The sequence below is a fragment of the Pseudonaja textilis genome, chromosome 1 (genome assembly GCF_049901715.1).
Source record: "Pseudonaja textilis isolate UNSWEBS1 chromosome 1, rPseTex1.2, whole genome shotgun sequence".
Taxonomy (NCBI): domain Eukaryota; kingdom Metazoa; phylum Chordata; class Lepidosauria; order Squamata; family Elapidae; genus Pseudonaja; species Pseudonaja textilis.
This window is the reverse complement of record NC_141990.1, coordinates 238,428,535-238,443,094: the sequence shown is the minus strand read 5'-3', so window position 1 is coordinate 238,443,094 and position 14,560 is coordinate 238,428,535. Positions and strand designations below refer to the sequence as shown.

Below are 14,560 nucleotides of genomic sequence, written 5' to 3'. Positions count from 1 at the left end.
CATGAAAAAATGTTCAGTTAAATCTCACCTTAAAATCATAAGATACATACTTAATATTCTTTAAGATCATCTACCAATGATTACTAATTTGGAACATTCCAACTGATTATTTAAAGTTCTTGCAAAAAAACTACTCTCTGGCTTGATATTATCAAGCATTATGATAAGTTATTAAGAAGACTATTTTAAAAAAGACAACCCTCTTGATTTTCTTGGTTTCAGTCATATTTACAGTAACTTGAGGACAGGACTTCTATATTTCCTGCTTTGGGGTACCTTTGGGCATGCATTTTGACTTTTTCTCCATGAAAAGTAAATGATCCTATCCAAAAACTAGAGTTAGCATAATTAGAACATTATTATGAATTTGTACAGATTTTATGGCTAGAGCCTGGCTATTTTTTCAGTCATGATTCTAATGTAACTGTAGCATTAAAGTTAGCAAAGCATGTTTGGAAAATGATAGTTTGGAAGGATGATTTTCACCCTTATTCACATCATAAATTTACACTCTGAATAATCTCTCTCTGAAAATTACAAGTAGATATATACAGAGATGAGGGGGGGGGTATTAATTCTTGAGCTAATAGCAGTATTAATACTTTAGATCAGATAACTGCAAATCTAGTTTTAAACATACAAATTATTGCAAAAGAATTTGGATTTTCTAAAACTGCCATGAGTTTAGTTAAAATCTTCTAATTTCACAATTGGTTCAGACACATTAGCAATATCTATAAATCCCAAATTACTATTAGCACTGAAATGTGTCTTAGATTATTCTAAATTTATACTGTTTTTTAATACAGTGTTGCATTTTCATAAAACTGCAAACTGACTATAACTATTATAGCTTTCCTAATAAAACATTGTTTAGAGATATTGCAGCTTTAAGCTTTAATACAACCAACAGACTTAATCCATCCAAAGAAAAATAACAATGTATTGATGTATTCACTGCATCCCACTTCCTTTTTACATGTAGTTAGGATTATAACTTTAGTTACATTTTAGTCCACATTTTTATGCACATTCAATTGGAAAAGGAATCTCACTGGATACAATAGCATTTCTTTCTGAATAAACAAACAGAAGATTGCACTGTCAATTTATTGAGAATTTAGCGGTACTTAAAGTGGGGTTAATTCTCCTAGATCATACCACTAATAAAAAAAACTCTTCATGAATGTTGGCAAGGGTTCTTTCATTCTAAAGATATAAAATCTAATTGTCAGGCATACAGTAATCAGCATACAACTGTTATGAAATCAGTAACGTAGATAGGTTGTAAACCTATTGAGAGAATAGTGATGTCTTCACTTACCAACAAAATATGAACTTTGGTGGGGAGAGTATTTCATAAGAAGGGCAAGAGTACATGTGAAAGGAAACTTTCCTAGCCTTATATCTTTCAGGGTTTTAAAGTTTTTAAATTCAGCAGTAACATTTTAAATTGGGACAGGAAACGGACTGAGAGACAATTTAGTTAACAAAGCGCCGACATCCTATGATTATTCTGAGCATCTCTGTTCTGGTCAGCTCTGCTTTGAATTAACTGACCTTTCAAAGGCAGATCCAACTAAAAAGCATTACAGCTGCAGGTCACAAAGCTTTGATAACTGATGCCAGATTGTTTCAGCCCAGGAAAGATTACAGCTGGTATATCATCTGAGCTGATAGAACCCTAGTAAAGCATTGACTAATGCCAGGGTGTATATTATATATACAAGACCCTATAAGCACATATAATTCACATTACTTCAAAAGCAACTCAAAAAAAATACCTCGCTTAAAATAATAACTTGCTTCCACTATAAAACAGCAGCCACTGAGGGGAAAACTAGATATGCTACGTCATTATTTTTTCTCTTCGGGTAAATAGGAAATCCTGGCTGAATATTGGTTATTGGTCATTACCTGCACAATTAAAAATTATAATCTAAAGGCTTCTGGTTTTGAGCTTCTTCAGCGACAGACAGAAATCTGCGATCATGCACAGTTTCGGTCTGGACTCGCCGCTGGAGCGCCCCAAGCCAGCTGGTTTCAGGGCTAAGCCACCCCGCAGAGGTGGTGAAGAGGGGGGAGACTGCCAGCAGGGTTGAGGAGAGCCGCATCTCTCCTCCTCAGCTGGCCTTTACTCCCTTTCCTGAAGGTGGGTGCAGCGGTGGTCAGAAATGGCCACCTCAAAGAAGAACTCGACCGGAAAAGAATGTGCAGGAGGAAGATAAGAAGTGAAAGTTTTGGCTGACCGGGTTAAATTATAAAAGCAACAGCTAAGGTACCCTGGAATTTAAACTTACAAAAAAATAACATCGTTCCCAAAGAAGAGTCTGAAGCAGCAAAGAAAAGAGAAAAGGGAAAGGTTTGGTTTTTTTCTTTCTTTTCTCCCTTTCCCTATACTGACAACTAAGAGACTTAAATAAGAAATCGGAAAAATCCGCTTTGACATCAACAGGCAATTAAGCTGAAAATAAAACAAAATGTCAAAGGGATAACAAAGATTTCTGGACACTAAAAAAAATTTTCATAAGCAGGAAAGGAGAGAAAAAGAATAAAAGGGCAGGATCTGGAAAGTGGGAATAGACTGCCTGGAACTGAAAGGAATCTACAGTAAAACTTTAACAAAACTTCTAAAAGATACATTTTAACTGAAATTTTGTAACTCAGCAGAAGAGCCCCAGGAAGAGAAAGTGAAAAAAAAAGCAAAAAGAAACAGCCTGCGTGTATTTGGATTACTTGGTGATCTTTGGATTCTTGGTTATTGCACTTGAATGACTAAAATTAATTGGGGGTTGTTTAAAAATTTATACAATGGCACTACTTCTGGATGAATTGAAAATGGAACTTAAAAAGTACAAAGAAGCTGCACAAGAAGGGAGGGGGGTTTTTGGCTTCATTTTTCAATTCTTAGAAATGGAGATTTGGAACTATGAGAAACAACAAGAAACGTCTGCAAAACAAGAAGACTGGGACAAAGAAAAGCCATCTTTAATGAACAAGTAATTCTATGTGGGGAAGAAAAAGGAAAGGGGGGAAAGAGAATGGAGAATTTAAGACTTAAAAAAACAACCAAAGAAAAGAAAAATAATTTGAAAAATAAGCATAATATTGGAAAGCAACAGAAGAGGGGAATACAAAAGAGAGAAGTGGAGGTAGAGAGACAAGGGGGTAAAAGGGGGAGAGAGAAGAAGAGAGGGAAGAAGGAAAGGAAAAGAAGTTACAAAGGACCGAAACAAGATATAGAGAAACAGGGCCTATTTAGAGATAATGGGTGAAAATTTAACTGAAAAAGGGATTCTGTAAAGGTACATAAGATTGTATTGTTATATTAGTAATAGAAATAATTTTAGAAAATTGGAAATAATGATGATTAAAATGAGGGATAAAATAGTTAGTGTAATTTAATGAAATGTTTGTTAATAAAATAAATGAAATAAAATAAATGAGAAAATTGAATTAGGAAGGGACGGGAACATTTTAATTAGTTAATGCTTTATAAAATTTAAGTGAAGGGGGGGAATTAATCAAGGTAAGCTTATAACTGTCCCCATAGAAGTATGATATTTAATTGAAATGTAATGTTAAAGGAGTTAAGATTTTAATGAATATTAACATTAATGATAGAATTGAATTGGAATGGAATGTGTTGTTTTAATTACATATATTTATAATCTTTTTTTTAAAGAATATAGTATGTATTTTAAGAATCTACCAAGCAGACTCCGAATGAAAGTTATGTATTATATTGAATGTTAAAACTTTAAGGTATATATTGAAGCCTAAATAAGAGTTAAATGGATAAACTTAAAAGATATAAAGGTGTCAAACTCCAATTAGCAACTACAGGAGAAACTTTGTTTAATGAGAAAAGATAATATGAAATTGAAACAGGACAGACAAAAAATACAAATATAATGATTTGAATTGAGATGAGATAATTAAAATAAAATTGATAAAATTAAAAGAGGGGAGAAGCTATGTAGAAAATGTAAAACAGTAATATGATATGGAATAGAACATAAAAATGAGCATGAAATTGAATTTGTGTCTGTACGAAGAAATGCAACCCAGGATCACGCTACTTTCAAAAAAGATGTTTTATTTGTATTTTTTTTTTGTGAAAACTCAAATAAAATTTACAAAAAAAAAATATAATCTAAATACAAACAATCTAAAGATCATCCAGTGACAGACATCCAAAAATTCAAGACCACAAATAATAGCTAGTCCTCCTGACCATAACAGTCAATTTATGGAATCTTCCTGCATTGTCACTGCTGAGGACACAGCACTTAGCAACTAAAAGACACTTTATGTTTATAACTTACTTTCCTAGAAAGACTTTTTTTAAAAAAAATTAGAACTCCCTAGAAGAGGGAAGGGGTGGTGCTAAAGTGTACTACTTACAATATCCAGCCCTTTTAAGCTACACAGAGTTCAAAGCTTAGACAATACCGTGCCTGAAGATACTGGCACGCCTGACATTTAAAACTATGAAATACCAACCTATTTTGAAATGGTCCAAATCATTAGTTGTGGAATTTTCCTAGCACTTTATGAATACCGCTGTTAATTGAGCAATTAACTTGAAACTACAGAATGTGCTGTGATGGCATGATATGATATAAGCAGTGTAAAAGAAGCAGCAGCCAAGCAACTCAGTATGTTGAAAGATATTAATGAAGTGGCAAAATCTGACAGAGAAAAAAAATAATAATGGATGATTTCAACAACCCCGATATTAACTGGCTGAATGACACATCTGTACATGGGTTTGGAGAAGCAGCCTAGTGATTCTATAAATGGCTTCTTTCTGGAACATCTTCCTCTAAGAATACTGAAGGGAAGGGGGGGACAACACTGAATTTAGCAAGCACAGTCATATAGTGAGGTATATTAGAAAATAAAAATGAAAACAAAACCAGATATATTAGCCACAAACAGGAGATAAAAGCAGGCACACAGATTACAGTCCCCATTTAAAATAATTACTCAGTTTGCAGGAGGTTTATAAAATTAAGGAAAACATGAAGATTGCCATTGATTATATGGAACTTCTATAAAAACATGAGAAATATAGCAAAATTATTCTAACAGGGTTTTTTTTTATTTAACAAAATCGGGATTTTTTGGTACCATCCAGTGGTGGGATTCAATTTTTTTTACTACTGGTTCTGTAGGCGTAGCTTGGTGGGCGTGGCAGGGGGAGGATACTGTAATATCTCCAGTCAGATGTAGTATTTGCTGGTTCTCCCAACTACTCAAAATTTCCGTTATTGGTTCTCCAATAACGGTTCTCCCGAACTGGTCAGAACCTGCTGAATACCGCCTCTGGTACCATCCAATCCCAGAAACAGGTTTTACCATCAATTAATGGAAGTACCAACAAAAAGCATGTCTTTGCATCTTACAGGCAAGGCTGAAATATATCAGAGAATCAGTGACAAAGAATAAAGTAATCCTTTTTCAAGCAAAAAAATATTGATACAAAGTCATGAAAAGAAGTCAGGTGTCTAAGAATAAAAAATACATGTAAATTAGACAGACCTGGCAATTCTTATTATATTATCTTTGACTATTCAAGCTAGCTAGAATGTGGAATATGTATTCATTCAAAATGTAAACAAAATCTGAAATGATTAAAGCAAGTTCGGAATGATTAACCCAATCACAATGATTGATGAGGAAAAATGTTGTTGAAGTGCAGAAGGGAGAATCTATGGGTTTAATTTAGACTGAATTATGCTTTATGTTTTAGAATATGGCTATTGAAACAAATGTGGTTTTACTAGTCAGATCAAAATATTACAAAACACTACACTGATCCACCGAGAAGTAGTAAAATATAACCAAACAATGTCTTTTAGCATATGTAGAAATTGGAATCAAAGTCAATTATGTCTAGAATAGAAATACTGAAATGAATGTGACAATGTGACTTAAGCTACCCATAATAATCATCCCAAGAATTCCTATGTGACTTTTCTAAATAGGCTGAAATCTGGATCCAATCTCCTCTATATTAATGGGCTTCATAAATAGTAATACTATTTTTATTCCTTGGTTTATCTCCATGGCATAATAACCTTTTTCAATTAGAAAAAAATATATGATATTTTTGTATCAACATTCTGCCCTTCGTTGCATTCATTTTGGCCTTTAAAAAAATTATTTAAAGTGAGAGGACAAATTCAAAATTTGTTATTCAAAGAATAACCATAAAGGTGTGTTCAATGAATAAAAATTCCCCAAGACACATTAATTTTTATAACCCAGTTATATAGAAGAATGTTCTTACTTTTAACTATCATTTTAGTTCTAATTTCTGTTCCAGTTTGTGTATTCTAAGGAATTCTCTTCATTTGGAAGATAACGATTGCCGTGTTGTAATTTATTTACCACTTTTGAACTGTTTTGGTAGTTTCAAATTTTTTTCAAACCTGGAATTAATACAGGTTAGGTTAGTTCAAGGCAAATTGTTTAAATTTGTCACTGTCATATTCTGGAATTTGTTGATAAGTATTGATATCAGATTTATTCTTCAATATTAAAAAAGATGAAAAAAGGAAAAATGTATAAATGAATAGATTCACCATAGCCCACTTATCTATAAAACAAAACTATAATTTCTACTAGTAAAGTATTCACAATCCAACTTAATATCCATTGAAGCTAATTGCTTCAAAATATTATCTTTATATGGTAAGTATTCAATAGATTTGATATTAAAGATGTGAAGCTGTTCCTTAATGTACAGTAGGGAAAAAACGTTCTAATCTCTATTTTCTGTGCTGCAATGGCAAAACCAAAGGTCTGGCTTTGGGCATAACATACTACTGGGAAAGTGTATAATTTAATTTAGGGCCTTCCTACCCATCCATTCATCTACCCACCCTCACTAAATAAAATCTGTCTCGATGAAATTCACTTCTGAAATATGCTTTGCAGAAACAATATACATGCTACAAAGGTGGCCCTTGACTTACAAATATTCATTTAGCAACCATTCCAAGTTGAAATGCCATTGAAAAAAGTAATATATGACCAATCCTCATACTTCTGACCGTTGCAGTATCCTCACAGTCTCATGATCAAAATTTGAGCAGAAAGCCAAAAGCAGTAAGAGAAATTACAATTGTTACTTTCCTGATACTGAAAAGATAATTATTGATGTACCAAAGAAATATTCCCAGAAACTCATTACTTTCACTACTGTGAAACTTCTTCTGCCAATTCTTCTTGCCTCATTTTTCTTATTCATGGAACAAGACATGATGCCATAAGAGAGAGAAAAAATTCTGGAGTTCAACAAACAGAAATCAGGACGCCTCTGAATAAAACAATGAAAGAACAATTTTCTGGTCAAATGTAAAGAACAGGTTTATGTTTTAAACGACGTTAAACAGGGAAACCACAAAAGCTATTCTTAATACTGCTGATTGAGCAGTTTGATGAGTGATGCAATCCAGTGCTGGAAGTAAAAGCTGTAAGAATGATTCACAAAACAAAAATAAACATGAACTATTAAAAAAAACCTATGCTGCATCGCATCAAGTAGGCCAGCCTATTATCTACTGAAGTTAGTATTAAATAACTGGCTTGCTCTTGAAGTAGCACCTGGAAAATCCCATCAACAAAGCCATGGAGAGCAGCAGTGACTGCTGATATTATTACTGCTTCTGCATCTGATGCAGATAACAGATAATCAAAGTTGGAAGGGACCTTGTAGATCATCTAGTCCAACCCCCACCCACCCAAGCAGGAGACCCTACACCATTTCTGACAAATGGCAGTCCAACCTCTTCTTGAAAGTCTCAAGTGATGGCACTCCCACAATTTCTGAGGGCAAGCTGTTCCATTGGTTGATTATTCTCACTGTCAGAAAGTCTCTCCTTATTTCCAGGTTAAACCTCTCCTTGTTCAGTTTCCATCCATTATTCCTTGTCAGGCCTAAAGGCGCTTTAGAAAATAGCTTGACCCCTTCCTCTCTGTGGCAGCCCCTCAAATATTGGAACACTGCTAGCATGTCTCCCCTGGTCCTTCTCTTCACTAGACTAGCCAAGCCCAGTTCCCGTAACCGTTCTTCGTATGTTTTAGTCTCTAGTCCCCTAATCATCCTGGCTGCTCTTCTCTGTACTTTTTCTAGAGTCTCAACATCTTTTTTATAATGTGGTGAACAAAACTGGATGCATTACTCTAGGTGTGGTCTTACTAAGGCTTTATAGAGTGGTATTACTACCTCCCTTGATCTTGATTGTATCCCTCTGTTAATACAATTTAGGATTGCATTAGCTTAGCTGCACACTGCTAATGCATCTCCCTTTAAGCTGAGATTGATGCTCAGAAGGCTCAGACCAAAACCTGGCAAAAGGGACCCAAACAACAAGGACACAGCTTGAACTGAAAATCCTCTCATCTTGCAGAACCAAAACTGCACATCAGGAACAAAGTGGCACAGAGCTTTTGACAATCAACTTGCATTATCCTGATGGGGGGGAGACAGGTATAAATCTTCAGTATAAAGTAGCACAAGAAACAATCCTGTAATCTGTCCTGAATGTTCACAAATTCTTTTAAGAAAAACCCTTTGGATTTATTTCCACTTCTTATTAATCTTTGCATTTGTGGTAGTAAAAGCCCCCTATCCCCCCCCCCAAATGAGTTCCCCTTATGACATCATATGTATGTAAACTGCATGGACTACCAAATAACAGGAATATCCCTGTCACCCACAATACTCAGGAAATGCTTTAAGTGCCCTTGTAAGAAAACATGTAGTAAACCAAAGGTTTATAAGTTCTAGTTATGTTTTTGCTCAGGACTATTCAGCTTTGCTGGGATCCCAGGAAACACTGTAAGTGTTTTATATTTATATTGTATCTTTAGAGAGACTTGATTGTTTTAGGTGAGCCACATGTTCTACTAAGATAAACATTTTCTTTTTAGGGCTGTGCAAAGCATTCAACAGATCATAGTGCAAACCAAGCCTAAAAACAACACTTTCTCTAAAAGGGACAGTATAGAGCCATGGTGGCGCAGTGGTTAGAATTTAGCATTGCAGGCTAATTCTGCCAAGTGCCAGCAGTTCGACTCTCACCGGTTCAAGGTTGACTCAGCCTTCCATCCTTCCCAGGTAAGGATCCAGATTGTTTGGGGCAATATGCCAACTCTTAGAGAGGGTTGTAAAGTACTGTGAAGCAGCATAGAAGTCTAAGTGCTGAGTGCTATTCCTATAGCTTTTCAATTTGATCAAATACATGTGTGCACAGCTGCTTCACTTTGCTAGCCATTTCAGAGGAAACACTGTTTTTACATGCACCCATATATCCATGCAATTAGGGATAGTCTTCCAAACAGCAATCCAAGCCTTCCAAAAGATAGGGCTATTTCAAGGCTTTAAAGAGGTTTGCTTCGCTAAAGCCGATGCATTCTATTTGGATGCTTTGCAACTCTTAGCTTTTATTCATTGTTCATTTTTAATATTAAGTATGAAAGAGGGATATGAAGAGAGAAAAAAAGAGTGTAGAAAAAATCAAAGTGAATTTCTGTTCAATCAGTTTTACATATATATTCATATATTATGCACAAATGATTTCTTTACATTTAGATGAATTTAATGAAACTTTAAAAGAGGAAACAATATATAGATAATAATTCATATAGACTTCGTCAACATATATTCAGATCAGATTTCTAAATAGTCCCCCTAGTATTATCTTGATCAAACAAGGGGCTAAGTGAGTAAAAGCTCTCTTTTACCTACCATAAACTTCTATCACCAGGCTTCTAAACAGCACAGTTATTTATTATAGATCTCATCCATCCACTGAGCCGTTAACCTTTTACCGCACCATCTACTATGATGAATGAATGGCTAGAGCTAAGTGATTTTGTTTTTATACCAGCAGATGAATCAATTGCCCCTTGAGATATTTGGAGGGGGCACACAGCATTAAAATATGTACAAACATACGCACACTATTGAAAAGGAAAAGGAAGAAACTAAACCATCTTTGATTCCAGTTAATAAATTCAATTCAGTAACAATTCATTCAAGGTCAGGATCATTTTAGGGGAAAAAAAGTCTGCAATGATTTTTCACAAAGTGAAGAGGCTTTGCTCACCTGTTCCTACAATCTTGATATGTATCCCAAAGATTATGATGGTCAATATGTAATTTAATTTACCTTTACCTTGTACAAAAATGTGTCTTCTAAAACAATATAGAAATACTGACAGATCAGTCACAAGCAACCACAGAAGTTTTCCAGTGAGCAATAACCCCAAACTTTCAACTTTTGTTTTAAGAGGTGTCAGTCATGGTTAGGTGTGTTGTGCACCCCTTGCGCCATTACTTGGATCATGTCAGTCTGCACATGGTCACTCATGCCCCAGTCATCTCTTAACTGTATAACAGCAATTTGCTCTACCTGGGACTACCCTTGAAGAGTATTTGGAAGCTGCAGCTGGTGCAGAATGTAGCAGTGTGCATATTCCTGGGAGCCCCTAGAGCTGCCCATATAGTGCCGCTATTGCATGTGCTGCAATGGTTTCCAGTTTGCTTCCAGACCCAATTAAAGGTGTTGGTTGTTACTTTTAAAGCCCTACATAGCATGGGTCCAGAGTATGTGAGAGCCGCCTTTTTCTAACCAGCCCTCCCCATTTGTACAAGCTTAAGAGCCCTACTACGGATTCAATTCACTAAGGAATTCTAGCAGATGGGTTCAAGGAGAAGAGCTTCTTCTACTGTCACGCACACACCCCATCCTTCTGAAACACTCTACTACTGGAAATGAGAACTGCTCCTACTCTTTTGGCCTCCTGGAAGGTTATTAAAACTTGACTTTGCCAGTTGGCCAGGGACCTCAATTGGGACACTCATTGCTGGAGTGGGACCCATTATGTTATCCCATAATCGCTGTGATTAGGTAGGAGTGCATCTACCGAAAAAATTAAAAAATTGAGTAAACCAGACTGGCATTTTAACCAGCTCTGTTATTTGAAAAACAGCTGCATTTCTGAAGATCAAAGAAATCTATCCTACCAATATAGATAAAGTTCATCATCAGTTTACAATGTTGCCCAAAACGGCACAATAGTTAAGAAACTATTCCTGCAAGAAATTCTAGAATTGTGATCATCTGGAGGAAACAACGATATGAAGTGGTGGGATTCAAATTTTTTTACTACTGGTTGTGGGTGGGGGAGAGAGTGCTGGAGGCTTTAGTGAATGAACTGTAACACTTTATTGGGGAAAACTTTATTGTTTATGCTTACTTGCTTACTGCGCAGCCACACCAACTTATCTAACCAGGCCAATTATCTCAACAGCCAGATGTTTGCATCACCACCTGACGATGCCCCACATGACATTATACACATCTCAGATTGGATGGACTATTTGAACGATTGTGGGTGGGAATGTTGCCATAACTTTGTATATGTGATTTTTGCGCCCGATATCTCAGATCATGAATTCTTTTGATGCTACCACTTGATTTCCAGTAAAAGTCCTTTTCTCTATAACAATGGAGTCTAAGGGTGTCTTTCTTGGATTTTGAATGGAGCCTCACCTGACAAAGCATTTCTAAGGCCCTACAGTTTCATGGGAGAGTAGGATATATAGCAAATAAGATATTCCTTTCTCTTGACTTCACCTAATCAGCTTCAGCAGGCATCAGGGAACATCATTTTATTAGGAGGTAGAAACACTTACTATAGGTTGTTCTCAATTTAAAACCACAGTTTCCATTGCTAAGCCGAGTGCTAGTCAAGGGAATCACAACCTTTTGCCACAGCTGTTAATTAAATTGCTGCAGCTAAGTGACACATGCAGCCATTAAGCAAGTCTGCCTTCTCCCATTGACCTTGCTTGTCAGAAGATAGCTGAGAAGGTCTCAGATGGTGATTTAGCCAGTAAAGAACAGGGGTGGGATGCTACCGGTTCTGCCCAGCTCTATAGAACCGGTAGCTCTGAAGAGTAGAAGACAGAGAACCGGTTCTGTGTTTGCTGCTGTTTGGCCCACCCACCCGCCTGGGCTCTTACCTGTCCTTTATTTCCTGCTTTTTCAACCTCAGCTGCTTTGCGCAGCACAGTTGAGGTTGAAAAAGCAGGGGGAAAAGTGGCTTTTCAAATGCTGCACACCTGCGTGCAGCGCTTTTCAGCTGTCCGGGCGGCACAGCTTAAGGTTTTTTACACGCGTGCATAGCGCGCGTCAGGCATGCACACGCAAAACGTAGTCACCGAACCGGTAGTAACACCGTTTGAATCCCACCCCTGGTAAAGCTCTATCCTCAAGTGAATACTCCAATATGAGTAATCACAGGGAAGAAGAAGCTTCCAGATCTCCTTGCATAGACCATTCATGATTGCATCTCTGGTTCATAATATTTATTTTAACCATGGTGTATGCACTAGAACCAAAAACTTCTAAGCATTTTTAATAACCTAAAAAATATTTTTTATCCATCATGGAAAAATAGTTCTTAAAAAATAGTACTTACAAATACACTAGAAAACAAATCCAGGTACCCAGAATTCACTGCAAGTTTCTTTCGAATTCATGAAACTTATCTGCAGAGTAAGGGGGAAAAAAACAAAAGGAAGAACAGTTAAAGTCAAGACTATGTTTATAAAAATCTGTTTTCTAAATAAATATGCAAAGTTTGCTAACCTGCAAAAAAAGATGTATTAATCTGCTGGAATTTGAAGAACAGTAGAGAGACACCTTTCAATGATGAGGGTAGAAAAATGGTTTCCCTCATCTAACAAGCCACATGGTTTCTATAAAGGGGCAGAATCACCACTCTGCCAGCCTTTTTGCTCCAATTCTCGATTAAATTAAGTGCAAGATCAGTCAAACCACTCACTGTTACTCCCTCACATGTAACAGATTTTCAAATCATAACAGGGTCAATTAGATCTCATGGTTAAGGTGCTGGCCCAGGAACCAGGACTATGAGTTTTAGTCTGTCTTAAGTACTGAAAGCAGGTTGCATGGCTTTGGGGCAATCACTCTCTCACAGCCCAACAAACTTCACAGGGTTGTTGTTGTGGGGAGGTAGAAGGAGTATTAGGTGTGTTCACCACCTTGAGTTATTTATAAATAATAAAAGTGGGATAAAATAAAATAAATAAATAAAAATAAATAATGCATTAAAATATCTGTTTCTCTTTTAGTAAATATTAGTACTAATTTGCAATGTATTTTTCAGATATTTGGGGAAATATAGATATTTTACTGTTATCTTTGTATACAGCAAACCTATCCATGATTTATTTATAACTATATACGTAAAAATATATGCTGCCTAGACTCTTGATTCTAGACAGCTTGCAATCATAAATAGCAAATGTACAAATCAAAAATAAGTTATACTTCCCAATGCCTTCCTACCCCTGTCTGCCTAATTCAAATTCTCCTATGGAGAAACACAGTTTTACATTCTTCCTAAAGTTTACAGTTGCCCCATTCAGGGACAAGCTGAGATTCTTCTCTAGTCTCTCTCACACTGATGTTGATGACTGAGATGTTGATGTTGATGTTGATGATTGAGAATCTCAATAGATGAAAGGGTAAAATATAAGTGCTGTTAAAGAATTTTTTTAAATATTTTTTTGGTTTTGAAGCCAGCTACTGGGTGAGGACATCTGATAGTTCAGAGTGAAGTATCATCAATATGCCCATAAAACCTAGATTTATATCTCAATGACTCTAGTCTTGTCATGATGTCTTGAAGTCTCAGTGTCTGGAACCTGTGGGAACAACAGGCTTCCGCTAAATCCTAACAAGACCAAGAGACTTCAGGATTTAGGGTCCCCATGTTCTACCCCAAACAGAAACAGTGTCCAATTTGGGGAGCTTTACTGGACTCACTGTTCCTGTTCAAAGAGCAGGTGGGATCCAAGGCTATGAGAATTTAGCTATATGTTGTGTATCTATTGTGCCGATTCTTGGACCAAGAAGCCCTGTTCACAGTCATCATGCCCTTACCACCTTCCAATCTGACTTCTGCAAATCTCCATAGGCTGCCCTTGAAAAGCATTTGGAAGCTTCAACTGATGCAGAAAGCAGCAGGGCAGGTAGTTATGAGTACTTTTCATTCAACCCATGTGACATATTTGCTCTGCAAGTTGCATTGATTTCCTGTATGCTTCCAGGTTCAATTCAAGATGTTGATATGAGCTATAGGTCCCTCATGGCATGGGGCCAGGTTACTTGCAGTTCCATTTTTCTCAGCTATATCTCCTTACCCCGTGAGATCTGGTAGGAATGACATGCTCTGATCCAGTGGTGGGATTCAATTTTTTTTACTACCAGTTCTGTGGGCGTGGGTTAGTAGGCATGGCAGGGAAAGGATACTGTAAAATCTCCAGTCAGAGGTGGTATTTGCTGGTTCTCCGAACTACTCAAAATTTCCGCTACCGGTTCTCCAGAACCGGTCAGAACCTGCTGGATACCACCTCTGCTCTGATCCCCTTCCATTGGGCAGTGTCATCTGGAGGAAACTTTTTCTGTATGTTGGTTGCCCTCTGGACCATTATTCCCCAGAGATTATT

At 36.5% G+C, this 14,560-nt stretch overlaps 1 protein-coding gene across 5 annotated transcripts in view; it reads right to left on the bottom strand.

Moving 5' to 3' along the window:
* The window catches only part of SOX6 (SRY-box transcription factor 6), a 465,066-nt gene that overhangs the window by 375,521 nt on the left and 74,985 nt on the right, over nucleotides 1-14,560 (bottom strand). For all 5 annotated transcript variants that reach the window (XM_087921050.1, XM_087921045.1, XM_087921043.1 and 2 more), the window contains exon 2: nucleotides 12,505-12,574. The gene's annotated coding sequence lies outside the window, so the exon portion shown is untranslated. The remainder of the gene's footprint in view (nucleotides 1-12,504; nucleotides 12,575-14,560) is intronic.